General features: G+C 43.9%; 3 non-coding genes across 3 annotated transcripts; 2 read left to right on the top strand and 1 right to left on the bottom strand.

Moving 5' to 3' along the window:
* Positions 1-14546: 14546 nt before the first annotated feature.
* On the bottom strand, positions 14547-14618 carry TRNAE-CUC (transfer RNA glutamic acid (anticodon CUC)). The gene has a single exon. It is a non-coding gene; the product is annotated as a tRNA-Glu (tRNA).
* A 3086-nt stretch (positions 14619-17704) lies between these two features.
* On the top strand, positions 17705-17776 carry TRNAA-CGC (transfer RNA alanine (anticodon CGC)). Its single transcript has one exon. It is a non-coding gene; the product is annotated as a tRNA-Ala (tRNA).
* A 767-nt stretch (positions 17777-18543) lies between these two features.
* Positions 18544-18615, top strand: TRNAP-CGG (transfer RNA proline (anticodon CGG)). Its single transcript has one exon. It is a non-coding gene; the product is annotated as a tRNA-Pro (tRNA).

Raw genomic sequence — 18615 nt, 5'->3', positions numbered from 1 at the left:
GGCGACTCAGGGTAGCGATTCTTCTCAGGTGGTGCAGACCTCGGCTTGTAGCGGCACGTCGCTACCCCGCGAACCTCGTCATTCTGGATGACGAAAACTTCTTGACGATCTCTGGTGGGGCCCGTGGCCCGGACGATCTGTTTTGGATGGATTTTCCTTTGGCTTATATCTGGGAATTCCACTCAGTTTCCCGAGTTGTTCAAAGTCTGTCATAAAACATTCCTTGTGGGTGTGAACCATCTGCGTCCGTGTGTGTGTCGTGTGCGTGTCCGTCCGTGTGTTTCGCGTGCGTGTTTGTCCGTGTGTTTATTAGCTTTGAAGACACAGCTGTGTGTCGTTCTGGAAGAAGGGGTGGAGGGGGGGCCTCGTGACGGCGCCACCTAAGTTATCCATTAATCAGCCCGATGATTCGCGTCGAGTTATATATATATAAAAATATTCGAATCCATGTTTTTGTTACTGAATAATATTTGTCGCGAAAACCTACGCGTTAAGCGAGCTTAATTATTCCCCCCCTTGCTCGGGGATCATATATTTTGTCTCACACAGCTTAAGTTGTTTTTGGTTTGGAAGTTAAAATGCGATTTATTTCCATTATGCCCAAGTTATGCCGAAACCGTGTTCACGATGTTTCATCATGACCTGATCTCCCATGGAAATGTTATTTGCTCGTGTGTGCAATTTTTGCTGTCCGTGTTGCGGGGAGACAAAGACGGTTGTTTCCACGGTGAAAGCACCCGGCGCATGCGCTTATTTATTATCTTCGGAGGCATGTGTTCCAACCTTTATTGGGGCAATTTCCTGGCTTTGTGCTGCGTGTGGAGATCCTCTCGGAAAGACAAAGACGGCCGTGTTGCTCGCTTCCCATGGGGTGTTGTGTTTGGTTAATTTTGAGAGGCTTCTCCGCCCTTAGCTCCTCTAGGATATCCACTTTAATTCCGTACTCATCATTTGACTTCTTGTGATTATTTAATCTGATATCCCGGCTAGGAATTTTGTTTTGGAGCGAAATAGATGCCATAATTATTCTTTGATGCGTAGAAATAATTTAAGGTAAATCATGTCCGTATTTAATTAACAATTGATGAATCGCGACTCTGGTGCAGACTGTAGTCTGGTTTTCAATTGGAGTGAGGATGGATACTGTTTGCTTACTTCATGGCTAAGTTGGTAACTTTGTGTATCTAACATGGTTCAAAGACCCGTCTGTGCTTTTTGTCGTCAATGCTGTTTCTTTGTTAAGAATATAACTATCTCTTCCTCCGTGGTGCCTGGTTTTGTAAGGCTTTTTAACGAAAGGGTGTCATTCTAACCCCCCCCCCCCCCCCCCCGCCTGCAATTCTCCCCTCTCTTGTTCCTCTTGTGTGAAATTCGGGGAGTTTTTATGACCTTGATTGCCCTCTTTCATGCCCTCTTTCCTTTGAAATGAGGTATGCGCGCATCTGTGGAAGTGTGGGGGCGTGTTCGTTCCACGTTGCCCCGTGTCTATTAAAAAACGATATTATATATGTTGTCAGAATAATTCTTAAAAAAAATAATATAAAATAAAAATAAAAAGGGGGCATATACACAACACAATGATTGCGAAGCCAGAATCCATCTTCTCGGTTGAAATTGTCTCTGTGTTTGTATATGTGGATCGCCTCATGAACGAATCTCTCATGATAGCCAGATGGCTTACAGAGAACCTCTGTCTTGGAGAAGTCAATGTCATGTGAGCCCACTGAATTGTAACAGTGATCTGCCACGGCTGAGGTGTTTGTCCTACCGTGTTTCAGGTCTGCTTTATGTTCACGGATGCGGTCCGAGACATGTCGTTTGGTTTCTCCAATGTAACTGCTACCACAGAGGCAACTTAGTTTGTAGACGCCAGGGTACTGTATGTCTGGAACCAAATCTTTTACAGACGGGACCAGATCACGGATGTTATGTACTATGTTGAATCGGACCTGGATCTTGTGTTTAATCAGGATTTTGGAGATCTTTTTTGTGACCCCAGCAATGTAGGGTAAGGTGATGGTCTTGAAAGGCTCCTCAACAGGATCCTTCTTGATGGTTGGAGTGATGGCCTTGCGGATTGTGTAGTCGGAGTAACCATTAGCCTTAGGAGCTTGGCGTACGTGTTTGAGTTCACTGCCAATGTGTTCCTGGTCGGAAATGCATTGGGCTCTATGGTATAGAGTCTTGATGAGGGAATTCTTCTGGGATGGATGGTGGTGGGAATCCGGTTTTAGGTAAGCATCCGTATGGGTGGCTTTCCTGTAGACAGAGTGGCTCATTGAACCATCAGGTCTCCTTTTAATTAGGACATCCAAAAAGGGTAGCTTGCCATCTTTTTCGACTTCCATGGTGAATCTGATGGCTGGGTGTATGGAATTGATGTGGTCGAGAAATTGGTCTAGAGCAGGCCGGCCATGTGGCCAGATGACAAAAGTGTCATCTACGTACCTCTTCCATAAGGTCGGGCGTAGAGTGGCAGTCTTGATGGCGTCAGTCTCAAATTTCTCTATGAAGATGTTGGCTACAACCGGAGATAGGGGGGAGCCCATTGGGGTGCCCTCAGTTTGCTTGTAGAAAGTTCCATTCCAGGTGAAGTATGTGTTGGTTAAGCAGTGTCTCACCAGGGGGGGTACCCCAGCATTCAGTCCTTGATGAACCAAGTCTTCAATGATTGCGATGGTGTCAGGTACAGGAACTTTGGTGAATAAGGAAACCACATCAAAACTGACAAGCAGGTCGTCTTGGGACAGGGCAATCCCATTAATTGTCGATACCAGGTCAGTAGAGTTTAGTACAGCAGAGGTGGTTTTTCCAGTGAAAGGCCGTAGGATTTCAGACAAAAAACGAGCCAGTTTATAGGTGGGGGAGTTGATAGCAGAGACAATGGGACGAAGAGGTGTATCTTCTTTATGTATCTTTGGCAAGCCGTATAATCTTGGTGGCCTGGCTGCAGAAGGTTTCAACGAGAATTGTTTGGTCTGATCAATTAATGCGGTTGAATCAGAAATGATTTGCTTGGTTTTAGAGACGAGGCTGTTGGTGGGGTCTCTTTTTATTTTTGTATAGCTGCCATCGTTGAGTAGTTCTTGGATTTTGTTGTTGTATTTCGATTTAAAGCTTTCGTGACTGCAGGGATTCATCTTCTTGGTTTTTTCGGTAAAGTCACGTAGAAGGGAAGTAATAAAATAATAAAAATAAAACATAATAAAATGAAACAATTCTCACGACGTTTCGGCCACAACGCAAGCAGCCGTCCTCAGGTGAAGAATGAGACACTCAAGCTAGGAACTTACATATAAGCTGGGTTGGGGGTGGTAGAAGAGCCCTTAACAAAAAGAATGTGCATATCAAGATGAGTTTAGCATATACATGGGAAATGCGCAGGGGGCGGGGGGGCTTCAAAGTCATACCATGTCCACGCACTATGCAGGATCAAGAGCACCAAGGAGGGGTGCAGGGATTAGCATTAACAAAGAAAAGGAATGCCAATGATATGTAGCTGCAGTTACTAAACAACACCGTAGAAAACTAAAGTATAAACTACATACAAAAAACTAAAATATAAACTGCATAGCACCATCAGTATACTTACTATACTCTACAATAAGCTGAGTTACTAACAGCAAGTAATACATTACAATTCTACGTCGTAAAAGTTATATAATATGCTTCCATCTAAACTTTATTCTCTTACATCAACCGAGCATATACCGTACTATATACTGCCATAGATAAACCCAACATTAAATTATATACTGTATTGCAATAGACCACATTTCAACATAACACTATGTATTATTCTACCTACCCTAATGTGTATCAAAATGGTTTATTACGTCCTTCCAATGATTGCTAAGCCAGAATCCATCTTCTCGATTAAAATTGTCTCTGTGTTTGTATATGTGGATCGCCTCATGAACGAATCTCTCATGATAGCCAGGTGGCTTGCAGAGAACCTCTGTCTTGGAGAAGTCAATGTCATGTGAGCCCACTGAGTTGTAACAGTGATCTGCCACGGCTGAGGTGTTTGTCCTACCGTGTGTCAGGTCAGCTTTATGTTCACGGATGCGGTCCGAGACATGTCGTTTGGTTTGTCCAATGTAACTGCTACCACAGAGGCAACTTAGTTTGTAGACACCAGGGTGCTGTATGTCTGGAACCACATCTTTAACAGACGGTACCAGATCACGGATTTTATGTACTGTGCTGAATCGGACCTGGATCTTGTGTTTAATCAGGATTTTGGAGATCTTTTTTGTGACCCCAGCAATGTAAGGTAAGGTGATGGTCTTGTATATGCTAAATTCCTCTTGATATGCACATTCTTTTTGTTAAGGCGCTCTTCTCCCACCCTCAACCCAGCTTATATGTAAGCTCCTAGCTTGGATTGTCTCATTCTTCACCTGAGGATGGCTGCTTGCGTTGTGGCCGAAACGTCGTGAGAATTGTTTCATTTTATTATGTTTTATTTTTATTATTTTATTACTTCCCTTCTACGTGACTTTACCGAAAAAAAACCAAGAAGATGAATCCCTGCAGTCACGAAAGCTTTAAATCGAAATTTAACCGCCTCTACGGGGAGGGTTTCCACATAACATTGAGATCCTTCAACAAGCTCCGTGATAAGAAGGCTCAGCTAATCGAGTCTCTCACCTTTCTGAAGAGATGCCGCGACTCTAAGGTAATACCGAACGCATTTACACTAACATCTGCTGCTGTAACTTCTTCTAATGCGAAACGAATTCTGTCTAGAACTAGCTTAGCTCTTATCTCAGAGAAAATCAGACTTACGCGCACCGAACTAGATCAGTTAGACAAGACACTCTACAAATCACACTTATCTTTGAGTGCAACAATGTCCACATCGGATTGGGAACATGTAGAAAAAATGACTGCCTCTTCAGCTGCCGCTATGTCGACTAAATGTAAGGACAACTTGATTTCCAAATTCAACCGCCTCTCAAACAAGAAACCGGACCCACACATTGAAAAGCTAGATGTTAACAAAGTCGTAATTAATCGCAGTAACAAGCCTATTTCTGAAGGTTTGAAATCCGTTTTAGCTAAAGGACTAAACTTTGCAGTCACACCTAGACACATACCAGTTAATGATATAATTACTCGAGTAGATGTAGCTCTCAAGGGCTTGAGTCACATCGCTGCAGACGTAGCTAGATCCGAAATCTCTGCAACCCTCAAAAACGCCAAGATGCCAGCTAGCAACATCAGCAAAGATGAGCGTTTTGAATTAGCTCAATTAAAAAAGAGGGATGACATTGTCATCCTCTCAGCCGACAAAGGCAATGCCACTGTCATCATGGACAAAATAGAATACAACAACAAAATTCAAGAACTACTCAACGATGGCAGCTATACAAAAATAAAAAGAGACCCCACCAACAGCCTTGTCACTAAAACCAACAATATCATTTCTGATTCAACCGCTTTATTTGATCAGACCAAACAGTTCTCGTTGAAACCTTCTGCAGCCAGGCCACCAAGATTATACGGCTTACCAAAGATACATAAAGAAGATACACCTCTTTGTCCCATTGTCTCTACTATCAACTCCCCCACCTATAAATTGGCTCGTTTTTTGTCTGAAATCCTACGGCCTTTCACTGGAAAAACCACCTCTGCGGTACTAAACTCTACTGACCTGGTATCGACAATCAAGGGGATTGCCCTGTCCCCAGACGACCTGCTTGTCAGTTTTGATGTGGTTTCCTTATTCACCAAGGTTCCTGTACCTGACACCATCGCAATCATTGAAGACTTGGTTCATCAGGGACTGAATGCTGGGGTACCCCCCCTGGTGAGACACTGCTTAACCAATACATACTTCACCTGGAACAAAACTTTCTACAAGCAAATTGAGGGCACCCCAATGGGCTCCCCCCTATCTCCGGTTGTAGCTAACATCTTCATGGAGAAATTTGAGACGGACGCCATCCAGACTGCCACTCTACGCCCGACCTTATGGAAGAGGTACGTAGACGACACTTTTGTCATCTGGCCACATGGCCGACCTGTTCTAGACCAATTTCTTGACCACATCAATTCCATACACCCAGCCATCAGATTCACCATGGAAGTCGAAAAAGATGGCAAGCTACCCTTTTTGGATGTCCTAATCAAAAGGAGACCTGATGGTTCAATGAGCCACTCTGTCTACAGGAAATCCACCCATACGGACGCTTATCTAAAACCGGATTCCCACCACCATCCATCCCAGAAGAATTCCCTCATCAAGACTCTATATCATAGAGCCCAATGCATATCCGACCATGAACACATTTCCAGTGAACTCAAACACGTACGCCAAGCTCTTAAGGCTAATGGTTACTCCGACTACACAATCCGCAAAGCCATCTCTCCAACCATCAAGAAGGATCCTGTTGAGGAGCCTTTCAAGACCATCACCTTACCTTACATTGCTGGGGTCACAAAAAAGATCTCTAAAATCCTGATTAAACACAAGATCCAGGTCCGATTCAACACAGTACATAAATCCGTGATCTGGTACCGTCTGTAAAAGATGTGGTTCCAGACATACAGCACCCTGGTGTCTACAAACTAAGTTGCCTCTGTGGTAGCAGTTACATTGGACAAACCAAACGACATGTCTCGGACCGCATCCGTGAACATAAAGCTGACCTGAAACACGGTAGGACAAATACCTCAGCCGTGGCAGATCACTGTTACAACTCAGTGGGCTCACATGACATTGACTTCTCCAAGACGGAGGTTCTCTGCAAGCCACCTGGCTATCATGAGAGATTCGTTCATGAGGCGATCCACATATACAAACACAGAGACAATTTTAATCGAGAAGATGGATTCTGGCTTAGCAATCATTGGAAGGACGTAATAAACCATTTTGATACACATTAGGGTAGGTAGAATAATACATAGTGTTATGTTGAAATGTGGTTTATTGCAATACAGTATATAATTTAATGTTGGGTTTATCTATGGCAGTATATAGTACGGTATATGCTCGGTTGATGTAAGAGAATAAAGTTTAGATGGAAGCATATTATATAACTTTTACGACGTAGAATTGTAATGTATTACTTGCTGTTAGTAACTCAGCTTATTGTAGAGTATAGTAAGTATACTGATGGTGCTATGCAGTTTATATTTTAGTTTTTTGTATGTAGTTTATACTTTAGTTTTCTACGGTGTTGTTTAGTAACTGCAGCTACATATCATTGGCATTCCTTTCCTTTGTTAATGCTAATCCCTGCACCCCCCCTTGGTGCTCTTGATCCTGCATAGTGCGTGGGCATGGTATGACTTTGAAGCCCCCCCGCCCCCTGCGCATTTCCCATGTATATGCTAAATTCCTCTTGATATGCACATTCTTTTTGTTAAGGCGCTCTTCTCCCACCCCCAACCCAGCTTATATGTAAGCTCCTAGCTTGGATTGTCTCATTCTTCACCTGAGGACGGCTGCTTGCGTTGTGGCCGAAACGTCGTGAGAATTGTTTCATTTTATTATGTTTTATTTTTATTATTTTATTACTTCCCTTCTACGTGACTTTACCGAAAAAACCAAGAAGAAGATTTTGTTGTTGTATTCTGTTTTGTCCATGATGACAGTGGCATTGCCTTTGTCGGCTGAGAGGATGACAATGTCATCCCTCTTTTTTAATTGAGCTAATTCAAAACGCTCATCTTTGCTGATGTTGCTAGCTGGCATCTTAGCGTTTTTGAGGGTTGCAGAGATTTCAGATCTTGCTACGTCTGCAGCGATGTGACTCAGGCCCTTGAGAGCTACATCTACTCTAGCAATTATATCATTAACTGGTATGTGTCTAGGTGTGACTGCAAAGTTTAGTCCTTTAGCTAAAACGGATTTCAGGCCTTCAGAAATAGAACTGTTACTGCGATTAATTACGACTTTGTTAACATCTAGCTTTTCAATGTGTGGGTCCGGTTTCTTATTTGAGAGGCGATCGAATTTGGAAATCAAGTTGTCCTTACATTTGGTCGACATAACGGCAGCTGAAGAGGCAGTCATTTTATCTACATGTTCCCAATCCGATGTGGACATTGTTGCACTCAAAGATAAGTGTGATTTGTAGAGTGTCTTGTCTAACTGATCTAGATCGGTGCGCGTAAGTCTGATTTTCTCTGAGATAAGAGCTAAGCTAGTTCTAGACAGAATTCGTTTAGCATTAGAAGAAGTTACAGCGTTGTGGCCGAAACGTCGTGAGAATAATTTTATTATGTTTTATTTTTATTATTTTATTACTTCCCTTCTACGTGACTTTACCGAAAGAACCAAGAAGATGAATCCCTGCAGTCACGAAAGCTTTAAATCGAAATTTAACCGCCTCTACGGGGAGGGTTTCCACATAACTTTGAGATCCTTTAACAAGCTCCGGGATAAGAAGGCTCAGCTAATCGAGTCTCTCACCTTTCTGAAGAGATGCCGCGACTCTAAGGTAATACCAAACGCATTTACACTAACATCTGCTGCTGTAACTTCTTCTAATGCTAAACGAATTCTGTCTAGAACTAGCTTAGCTCTTATCTCAGAGAAAATCAGACTTACGCGCACCGATCTAGATCAGTTAGACAAGACACTCTACAAATCACACTTATCTTTGAGTGCAAAAATGTCCACATCGGATTGGGAACATGTAGATAAAATGACTGCCTCTTTAGCTGCCGCTATGTCGACCAAATGTAAGGACAACTTGATTTCCAAATTCGATCGCCTCTCAAATAAGAAACCGGACCCACACATTGAAAAGCTAGATGTTAACAAAGTCGTAATTAATCGCAGTAACAGTTCTATTTCTGAAGGCCTGAAATCCGTTTTAGCTAAAGGACTAAACTTTGCAGTCACACCTAGACACATACCAGTTAATGATATAATTGCTAGAGTAGATGTAGCTCTCAAGGGCCTGAGTCACATCGCTGCAGACGTAGCAAGATCTGACATCTCCGCAACCCTCAAAAACGCTAAGATGCCAGCTAGCAACATCAGCAAAGATGAGCGTTTTGAATTAGCTCAATTAAAAAAGAGGGATGACATTGTCATCCTCTCAGCCGACAAAGGCAATGCCACTGTCATCATGGACAAAACAGAATACAACAACAAATCCAAGAACTACTCAACGATGGCAGCTATGCAAAAATAAAAAGAGACCCCACCAACAGCCTCGTCTATAAAACCAAGCAAATCATTTCTGATTCATCCGCATTAATTGATCAGACCAAACAGTTCTCGTTGAAACCTTCTGCAGCCAGGCCACCAAGATTATACGGCTTGCCAAAGATACATAAAGAAGATACACCTCTTCGTCCCATTGTCTCTACTATCAACTCCCCCACCTATATACTGGCTCGTTTTTTGCCTGAAATCCTACGGCCTTTCACTGGAAAAACCACCTCTGCGGTACTAAACTCTACTGACCTGGTATCGACAATAAAGGGATTGCCCTGTCCCCAGACGACCTGCTTGTCAGTTTTGATGTGGTTTCCTTATTCACCAAAGTTCCTGTACCTGACACCATCGCAATGATTGAAGACTTGGTTCATCAAGGACTGAATGCTGGGGTACCCCCCCTGGTGAGACACTGCTTAACCAATACATACTTCACCTGGAATGGAACTTTCTACAAGCAAACTGAGGGCACCCCAATGGGCTCCCCCCTATCTCCGGTTGTAGCCAACATCTTCATGGAGAAATTTGAGACTGACGCCATCAAGACTGCCACTCTACGCCCGACCTTATGGAAGAGGTACGTAGATGACACTTTTGTCATCTGGCCACATGGCCGGCCTGCTCTAGACCAATTTCTCGACCACATCAATTCCATACACCCAGCCATCAGATTCACCATGGAAGTCGAAAAAGATGGCAAGCTACCCTTTTTGGATGTCCTAATTAAAAGGAGACCTGATGGTTCAATGAGCCACTCTGTCTACAGGAAAGCCACCCATACGGATGCTTACCTAAAACCGGATTCCCACCACCATCCATCCCAGAAGAATTTCCTCATCAAGACTCTATACCATAGAGCCCAATGCATTTCCGACCAGGAACACATTGGCAGTGAACTCAAACACGTACGCCAAGCTCTTAAGGCTAATGGTTACTCCGACTACACAATCCGCAAGGCCATCACTCCAACCATCAAGAAGGATCCTGTTGAGGAGCCTTTCAAGACCATCACCTTACCCTACATTGCTGGGGTCACAAAAAAGATCTCCAGAATCCTGATTAAACACAAGATCCAGGTCCGATTCAACACAGTACATAAAATCCGTGATCTGGTCCCGTCTGTAAAAGATTTGGTTCCAGACATACAGTACCCTGGCGTCTACAAACTAAGTTGCCTCTGTGGTAGCAGTTACATTGGAGAAACCAAACGACATGTCTCGGACCGCATCCGTGAACATAAAGCAGACCTGAAACACGGTAGGACAAACACCTCAGCCGTGGCAGATCACTGTTACAATTCAGTGGGCTCACATGACATTGACTTCTCCAAGACAGAGGTTCTCTGCAAGCCATCTGGCTATCATGAGAGATTCGTTCATGAGGCGATCCACATATACAAACACAGAGACAATTTCAACCGAGATGATGGATTCTGGCTTAGCAATCATTGGAAGGACGTAATAAACCATTTCGGATCTTAACTGATTGTGTTCACGTTTACGGTGACTTTCAGACCGCGTTCCACTCACTGGCATGGTGCAGTGTGCAGAGTAATGTATGGTGTCGTAATTGTATAGTAAATATATAGCAGTGTTATACACATTAGGGTGGGTAGAATAATACATAGTGTTATATTAAAATGGATAAGGCAGCAACTGCAGCAGCAGCAACTGCAGCAGCAACTGCAGCAGCAGCAACTGCAGCAGCAGCAGCAACAGCAGCAGCAGCAACTGCAGCAGCAGCAACTGCAGCAGCAACTGCAGCAGCAGCAGCAACTGCAGCAGCAGCAGCAACTGCAGCAGCAGAAACTGCAGCAGCAGCAGAAACTGCAGCAGCAGCAGAAACTGCAGCAGCAGCAACTGCAGCAGCAGCAACTGCAGCAGCAGCATCAACTGCAGCTCCCTTTGATGCTGTTAATCCTACATAATGCACATGCATATGTAGTACTAATCAGATTCCTGCATTTCCCATAAATATGCTAAATTCCTCTTCATATGCAAATTCCGTTGTCAAGGCGCCCAGCTTATATATATGCTCCAAGCTCGTGTGCTGTTTCATTCAGACTCTGTCGCCTCGACGGACCTGGTTTTCACCTGAGGACGGCTGCTTGCTTCCCTTCTACGTGACTTTACCAAAAGAACCAAGAAGATGAATCCCTGCAGTCACGAAAGCTTTAAATCGAAATCTTTTTATTGTTGTTTTTTTCTTTCATAATTTTCAATGCATTTTTATATTTATTTTATTTTTATTCTTTTTAATTGCATGTTTTATTATTTTTTGTTTTTTATTTACATGACTTTACATAACGAACCAAGAATATGAATTCCTGCAGTCACGAAAGTTTTAAGTAAAAAAATAGTTAACTTTTATATTTACGTAAAAAGTGTTCTTTGACAGGGATTCTTACCCAGGCCGCTGCCGTGAAATGGCAAATCCTAACCACTAGACTACCCGTGAAGCTGTTGGAGGTGCCTCCACGTGTCCTGCTATCCTTGCACCTCCAACACCGGGAGCTCGCTCGAGAGTTGATGGTGCATTGGAATCTGTTCACGAGATTTACGTGGAATCGTGAGAGCATGAGAGATGGAGACTGCCTGGGAAAACCTTCGGTCAGCAGTAGAAGTTCAAGCCCAGTGATAATGCGGGACAGCAGGACACGTGGAGGCACAATCACCAATTTCCATGGTGTGGCAACTGGTTAGGTTTTGGCGCTCCCTCCGCCCCCGCTCAGATTCGAATCCTGGTAAGGGAAATAGTCTTTTGGTTTCATTTTCAAAGCCGTTCCACGAACGCGTGAATGAAAAGTATTCATATTATTGGTTAATTTGGTAAAGTCACGTATATAAAAATAAAAAAAATGTTAGAAAATATTTTTTTAAGGTAATAAAAATGAAATGAGACAAAAAATAATAAAGGGAAAATCATAAAAGCAAAAAACCTACAATAAAATTTTAAAATAAAAATATGAAAATACTAAAAATCAATTAAAAATAATTAAAGCAAAAAACCTATGAATTTTTACGTTTATTTAACTATTTTTATTGTTGTTGTTTTTCTTTTATCATTCAAAAAAAGAAAAATTCTATTTTTGTTCTTTTTCATTAAATTTTATTAAAAATTTTCTTTGTTTTCTATCTATGTGACTTTACAGAACGAACCAAGAATATGAATTCCTGCAGTCACGAAAGTTTTAATTATTTAAGTAAAAAGTGTTCTGTGACCGGGACTCAAATCCGGTGAAAAAAATGCGGTGAAATGGCAAATCCTCACCACTAGACTACCAGTGAAGCTGTTGGAGGTGCCTCCACGTGTCCTGCTATCCTGGCACCTCCAACACCGGGAGCTCGCTCGAGAGTTGATGGTGCATTTGAATCTGTTCACGCGATTTACGTGGAATCGTGAGACCATAAGAGATGGCGACTGCCTGGGGAACACTTCAGTCAACAATCGAAGATCAAGCCTGGTGATGATGCGGGACAGCAGGACACGTGGAGGTACATCTTCCAACTTCCCTGGTGGTCTGGTGATTAAAATTCGAAGCTCTCAATGCTGCGATCTGGGTTCAGTTCCCGGTCACGGAATGAGGCTCTTGGTGTCTTTTTTAAAGCAGTTAAACTTTTCCGTAAAGAAGAAAATAACTTTTTAAATTATATATAAAAAAGTGTTCTGTGACCGGGACTCTAACCCAGGCCGCTGCGGTGAAAGGGCCAAATCCTAACCACTAGACCACCAGGGAAGCTGGTTGAGATGTCTCCACATGTCCTGCTGTCCTGGCACCTCCAACACCGGGAGCTCGCTCGAGGGTTGATGGAGCAATGTAATCTGTTCACGAGATTTACGTGGAATCGTGAGACCATAAGAGATGGCGACTGCCTGGGGAACACTTCAGTCAACAATCGAAGATCAAGCCTGGTGATGATTCGGGACAGCAGGAAACGTGGAGGTACATCTTCCAACTTCCCTGGTGGTCTGGTGATTAAAATTCGAAGCTCTCAGTGCTGCGGTCTGGGTTCAGTTCCCGTCACGGAATGAGACTCTTGATGTCTTTTTTAAAGCAGTTAAACTTTTCCGTATTGAAGAAAATAACGTTTTTAATTATATATAAAAAAAAGTGTTCTCTAACAGGAAATCAAACCCGGGCCGCGGCGGTGAGAGCGCCGAATCCTAACCACTAGACCACCAGGGAAGCTGGTTGAGATGTCTTCTAATGGCCTGCTGTCCTAGCACCTCCAACACCGGGAGCTCGCTCGAGAGTTGATGGAGCAATGTAATCTGTTCACGGGATTGACTGTGGAATCGTGAAACCACAAGAGATGGCGACTGCCTGGGGAACATTTCGTTCAACAGTAGAAGTTCAAGCCTGGTGATGATGCGGGACGGCAGGACACGTGGAGGCACAATCACCAATTTCCATGGTGTGGCAACTGGTTAGGTTTTGGCGCTCCCTCCGTCCCCGCTCAGATTCGAATCCTGGTAAGGGAAATAGTCTTTTGGTTTCATTTTCAAAGCCGTTCCACGATGCGTGAATTAAAAGTATTTATATAATTGGTTAATTTGGTAAAGTCACGTAAATAAAAATACTATTTTTTAAGAAAATACAAATACACTTTTTTAAGGTAATAAAAATAGAATAAGATAAAGTAATGAATGGAAAATCATAAAAGCAAAAAACCTACAATAAAATTTTAAAATAAAAATATGAAAATAATACTAAAAATCAATTGAAAATAATAAAAGCAAAAAACCTACGAATTTGTACTTTTATTTAACTAATTTTATTGTTGTTGTTTTTCTTTTATCATTTAAAAAACAGAAAAATTAAATTTCTGTTCTTTTTTTATTTACGTGACATTACAGAACGAACCAAGAATATGAATTCCTGCAGTCACGAAAGTTTTAATTATTTACGTTAAAAGTGTTCTGTGAACAGGACTCTAACCCAGGCCGCTGCGGTGAAAGGGCCAAATCCTAACCACTAGACTACCAGTGAAGCTGGTGGAGGGTGTCTCCACGTGTCCTGCTGTCCTGGCACCTCCAACACCGGGAGCTCGCTCGAGAGTTGATGGTGCATTGGAATCTTTCACGAGATTTACGTGGAATCGTGAGACCATAAGAGATGGCGACTGCCTGGGGAACACTTCAGTCAGCAATCGAAGATCAAGCCTGGTGATGATGCGGGACAGCAGGACACGTGGAGGTACATCTTCCAACTTCTCTGGTGGTCTGGTGATTTAAATTCGAAGCTCTCAGTGCTGCGGTATGGGTTCAGTTCCCGTCACGGAATGAGGCTCTTGGTGTCTTTTTAAAGCAGTTAAACTTTTCCGTAAAGAAGAAGATAACTTTTTTTATTATATATAAAAAAGTGTTCCCTGGCCGGGAATCGAACCTGGGCCGCGGCGGTGAGAGCGCCGAATCCTAACCACTAGGCCACCAGGGAAGCTGGTTGAAGTATCTCCACATGTCCTGCTGTCCTGGCACCTCCAACACCGGGAGTTCGATCGAGATTGATGGAGCAACGTAATCTGTTCACGGGATTGACTGTGGAATCGTGAGACCGTAAGAGATGGCGACTGCCTGGGGAACATTTCGTTCAACAATAGAAGATCAAGCCTGGTGATTATGCGGGACAGCAGGACACGAGGAGGCACAATCACCAATTTCCCTGGTGTGGCCTGGGACTCCCACCCATCTTTAACATCAGCACTGGGGAGACAAAGGCGGCCATGGGTCACATGGATGCACGCGAATGATACTCGCCACAACAGTCGATGGGGCGAACCGGCGAGCCCAATTTTTATGTTCGTGTCCGTGTGTTTCTGTCTGTAGGTGTTTACGTGTATGAACGGGTCCTAAGGCCTCCCCTAGGTCGACTCAGCCTCAAATGAGTACCTGGTGCGGTGTGTAAACATCGCCACTGGGGAGACAAAGGCGGTCGGGCGTGGTGCTAGCCACTCATCCCCTCGTGCGCTGTCTTCATAGGTGCTACTCATTAACAGCACTAGATGGTGCAATACAGTGCTATTTTACTTCCAATTAAAATGTAACCAAATGTTGTTCCGGTGCATTGCCAAATGGCATAATTGAGCAATGTCGATAACTAAGTTCACTTCAGTGGACGCACTGCACTGCTGTGAGCGCGGACACTGGAGTTCGATCCCCGGCCATGGCTAACAAACCAGTGGTAACAGTCACTAAATATCTCGCCAAAAGCGGTCTTGGAACATGCTTCGACCAGCCGGCACCCGCAGGCATGGGTGAAGTATGGTCAAGCAACCCCCAAAACCGCAATGGGTGCGGAATGTATTCATGCAGCAGTGGGTTGATACAAAACGATAGCTTTACTCATAACGAGCGCTACCCAACACACTGGACTGCTAGCGACGGCTCAAGTTAGACTGTCAGAACGTTATTTGTTCAGAAAGTTGACTTACATTTCATGTATATGTCGGCAACTTTATTTTGAAATTAAAATACACTTTTTTTTGTGGACTAGGTTGTCATACCAAGTGCGACTCTGTGGATGCTTTATTTGTGAAGTTTGACAGGTAGGAACAATATGTTTCACACTGCCCACCAGGGATTTTTTGTCTGTCTGTCATGCATAAATAAATATATAATATAAACAGCTCTTTGATTGGTGGAGACCTTCTGCTGGGTTCGGAGAGGGGAGGTGCCTAAGGGAGGAGGGTCAGGGGAGGGGCCTAAGGAAGGTGGGAGTTAGGAGAGGGGCCTGAGTGGGGGGTCAGAGGAGGTGCCTGAGGGGGAGGGGTCAGAGGAGGGGTCTAAGGGAGGGGGTCAAGGGAGGGGCCTAAGGATATTGGGGGGGGGTGGTCAGGGGAGGGGCCTAAGGGAAGGTCGGTCAGGAGAGGGGCCAAAAGATATGGGGGGTGGTCAGGGGAGGGGCCTAAGTATATGGGGGGGGGGGGGGTCAGGGGAGGGGCCTAAGGGAGGAGGCGTCAGCGTAGGCCTCGGCAAGGTAAGGTAAAGATGTCGACATGCCAAGGGGTAAGGTAAAGGGTAGGGTAAAGGTAGCTCGGAAGAATTACCCGGTAGGGTAAAGGTAGCGCAAAGTATTACCCAGTAAATATGGTACCTTGTTTACCGCTAAAAGCTCCGTGGCACAGTCCGTGGCCTCCATTTAATAAGTAATATTAAAACAAACTTTCTTAAAAACACGCTTTTATGAAATGTACGAGTAATAACAGAACTCTACGACTCCAGGAAGTGGCCCTGAAGTTCGCCATAACGTAAGTGGCCGTGGTGATTTACAGCCAATGTCAGTTGACCGTGGACAATTAGACCCAAGCCGTAACATAACATCTAAAAAAAGATTTAATGGTAGAATATACAGTAGTGTTGTCATCAGTATGACATAAGTATACCAAGTTTGCAGTCGATACCACATTAGGAAGTGGGTAAAAATTTAGTTACAAGATTTGAGGATACGACGACGACAACAACGACAACAATGACAACGACGACAACAACAGCGACAACAATGACAACAACAACAAGCGTGTAAAATTGGAATCATCGAGAGTATTTTATATGAATAAGGCGCTCTACCTAGCATTTACCGATATAAACCTTGTTCATGTGTAGTTCCCTAGTAATTACCCTGTAATTGGGTAATTTGTATGGGGTAAGGGTAAAAGGTAGGGTAAAAGGTAGGCTCGTTGCTTTTTACCTTTTACCTTACCTGCTAAAGGGTAAGAGGTAGGGTAGAGTGATTGTATTGTGGTAAGGTAAAAGGTAGGGTAAAAATAGGCTCGTTTTTACCTTTTAACTTTTACCTTACCTTGCCGAGGCCTACGTCAGCGGAGGGGCCTGAGGGAGGGGGGGAGGGGCCTAAGGTAAGGGGGTTGGGGGGAGGGGCCTAAGGGAGGGGGGGTAAGGGGAGGGGCCGATAGTTAAGGGGGTTGGCTACCTGCCTGGCTGCCAGCGTGGTGTGGATGTAGCTCAGTGCGAGAGTGCAAGCTTTGCATGTGCGAGGGGCCGGGTTCAATCCCCAGCATCTCCATGTTGGAAGCTTTTATTTAATTTATGTTTCCAACAATGGTTGATTTCCAAAATTAATTGGCTGTGTCGATGTCCCTGTAATCGGGGTGCACGTGAACTCTCGTAAATATTACCCGATATGAACGATACCTTCGGATGAATTTGTCTTGATTTCCGGAACTTGCTGTTTGTATAACTAGCGATGCACACAGTGATCAAATGGTTTACTTAAACATTTGGAGATGAAAACAAGTGCTTAGAAGTGTCCAAAACACTTTTTATTTCCGAATTAAAAATTTCCAAGAATAAATAAATTGGGAAAGCATTATAGTATCCATCCACATGTATTCTTGTTATTTCTTTTTGTTTCAAAGAAATACATTTTGCTTGGACTCTGTGCAAACACGATGTGTACAAGGCCCAGGGCCAACAGCAGAGTGAGTGGGGTGACAAGGGAGAGGAAGAAGCTGATGACGAAGTTTCACCCCGTACCGAGGTGGAACTGCGCCCAGGTTGAACCGGAATGGGGATGTAGCTCAGTGGTAGAGCGCATGCTTCGCATGTGTGAGGCCCCGGGTTCAATCCTCGGCATCCCCACGAGGTGACGTTTTGTCAGTGGCCAATTTTACTCAAAGGAATATGCGTGGCCTGGACAAAACGCCTGCTTGTTTTCATTCGTTATGGTTGCTGAGCACAGATCCCAGAAGACCAACATGTCATACGGTCAGCAATGAACAGCACTACAACCAAAGTTGTAGTAGTTAAGAGTTAACATATTTATGGAAATTAGAAAGATTATTAGACTTGATGTCGTTGCATGGACTTCCAAATTCGAGCAGTGCGTGGAAGAAGCCGATAGAAAAGTGTTGTGACCTGCCGAGTGGTGGTTTAGACGAAAATCAGTCTGGAGAACTCAACGAGTGGAATTATATCAGGATACTTGGGAAATTTTATTGAAAAGAGTAGAGGTAAATTATGCCTAGGTAATTTAATGGGAAATCAAATTGGAATTTTAAGAAGAAATAAGATCGTTGAATTTTTAACAAAACACTAAAGACCCAGATGGGACTCAAACCCACAATCCCCCAGCTACCGGAAGCTGGTGCCTTAGACATTAGGCCACTGGGCCATATTCATCTAGCCGTGTGTTCTTTGTGATGACCCCTAATTTGGATGAGATGTCACTTTCATGGTCCTCGGAAGTAGCCCAGGTAATGCTTGCTTCCAAGTGCCGCTATCTAACAACCGGGAAAAAGAACAGATCTGCGAGATTTCCGAGTAGATTCTTCAAATCAGGCCATGACCCCGATAGCCCCCTTACACAACGAGGTCACATTACTGGGTTCAGACTGACCCAGTGTGGTGGGAATGTAGCTCAGTGGTAGAGCACCCGCTTCGGATGTGTGAGGCCCCGGGTTCAATCCCTGGCATCTCCA

The sequence above is a fragment of the Lampetra planeri genome, chromosome 14 (genome assembly GCF_965212315.1).
Source record: "Lampetra planeri chromosome 14, kcLamPlan1.2.h2, whole genome shotgun sequence".
Lineage (NCBI taxonomy): Eukaryota > Metazoa > Chordata > Hyperoartia > Petromyzontiformes > Petromyzontidae > Lampetra > Lampetra planeri.
This window is presented reverse-complemented; position numbering and strand designations above follow the sequence as displayed.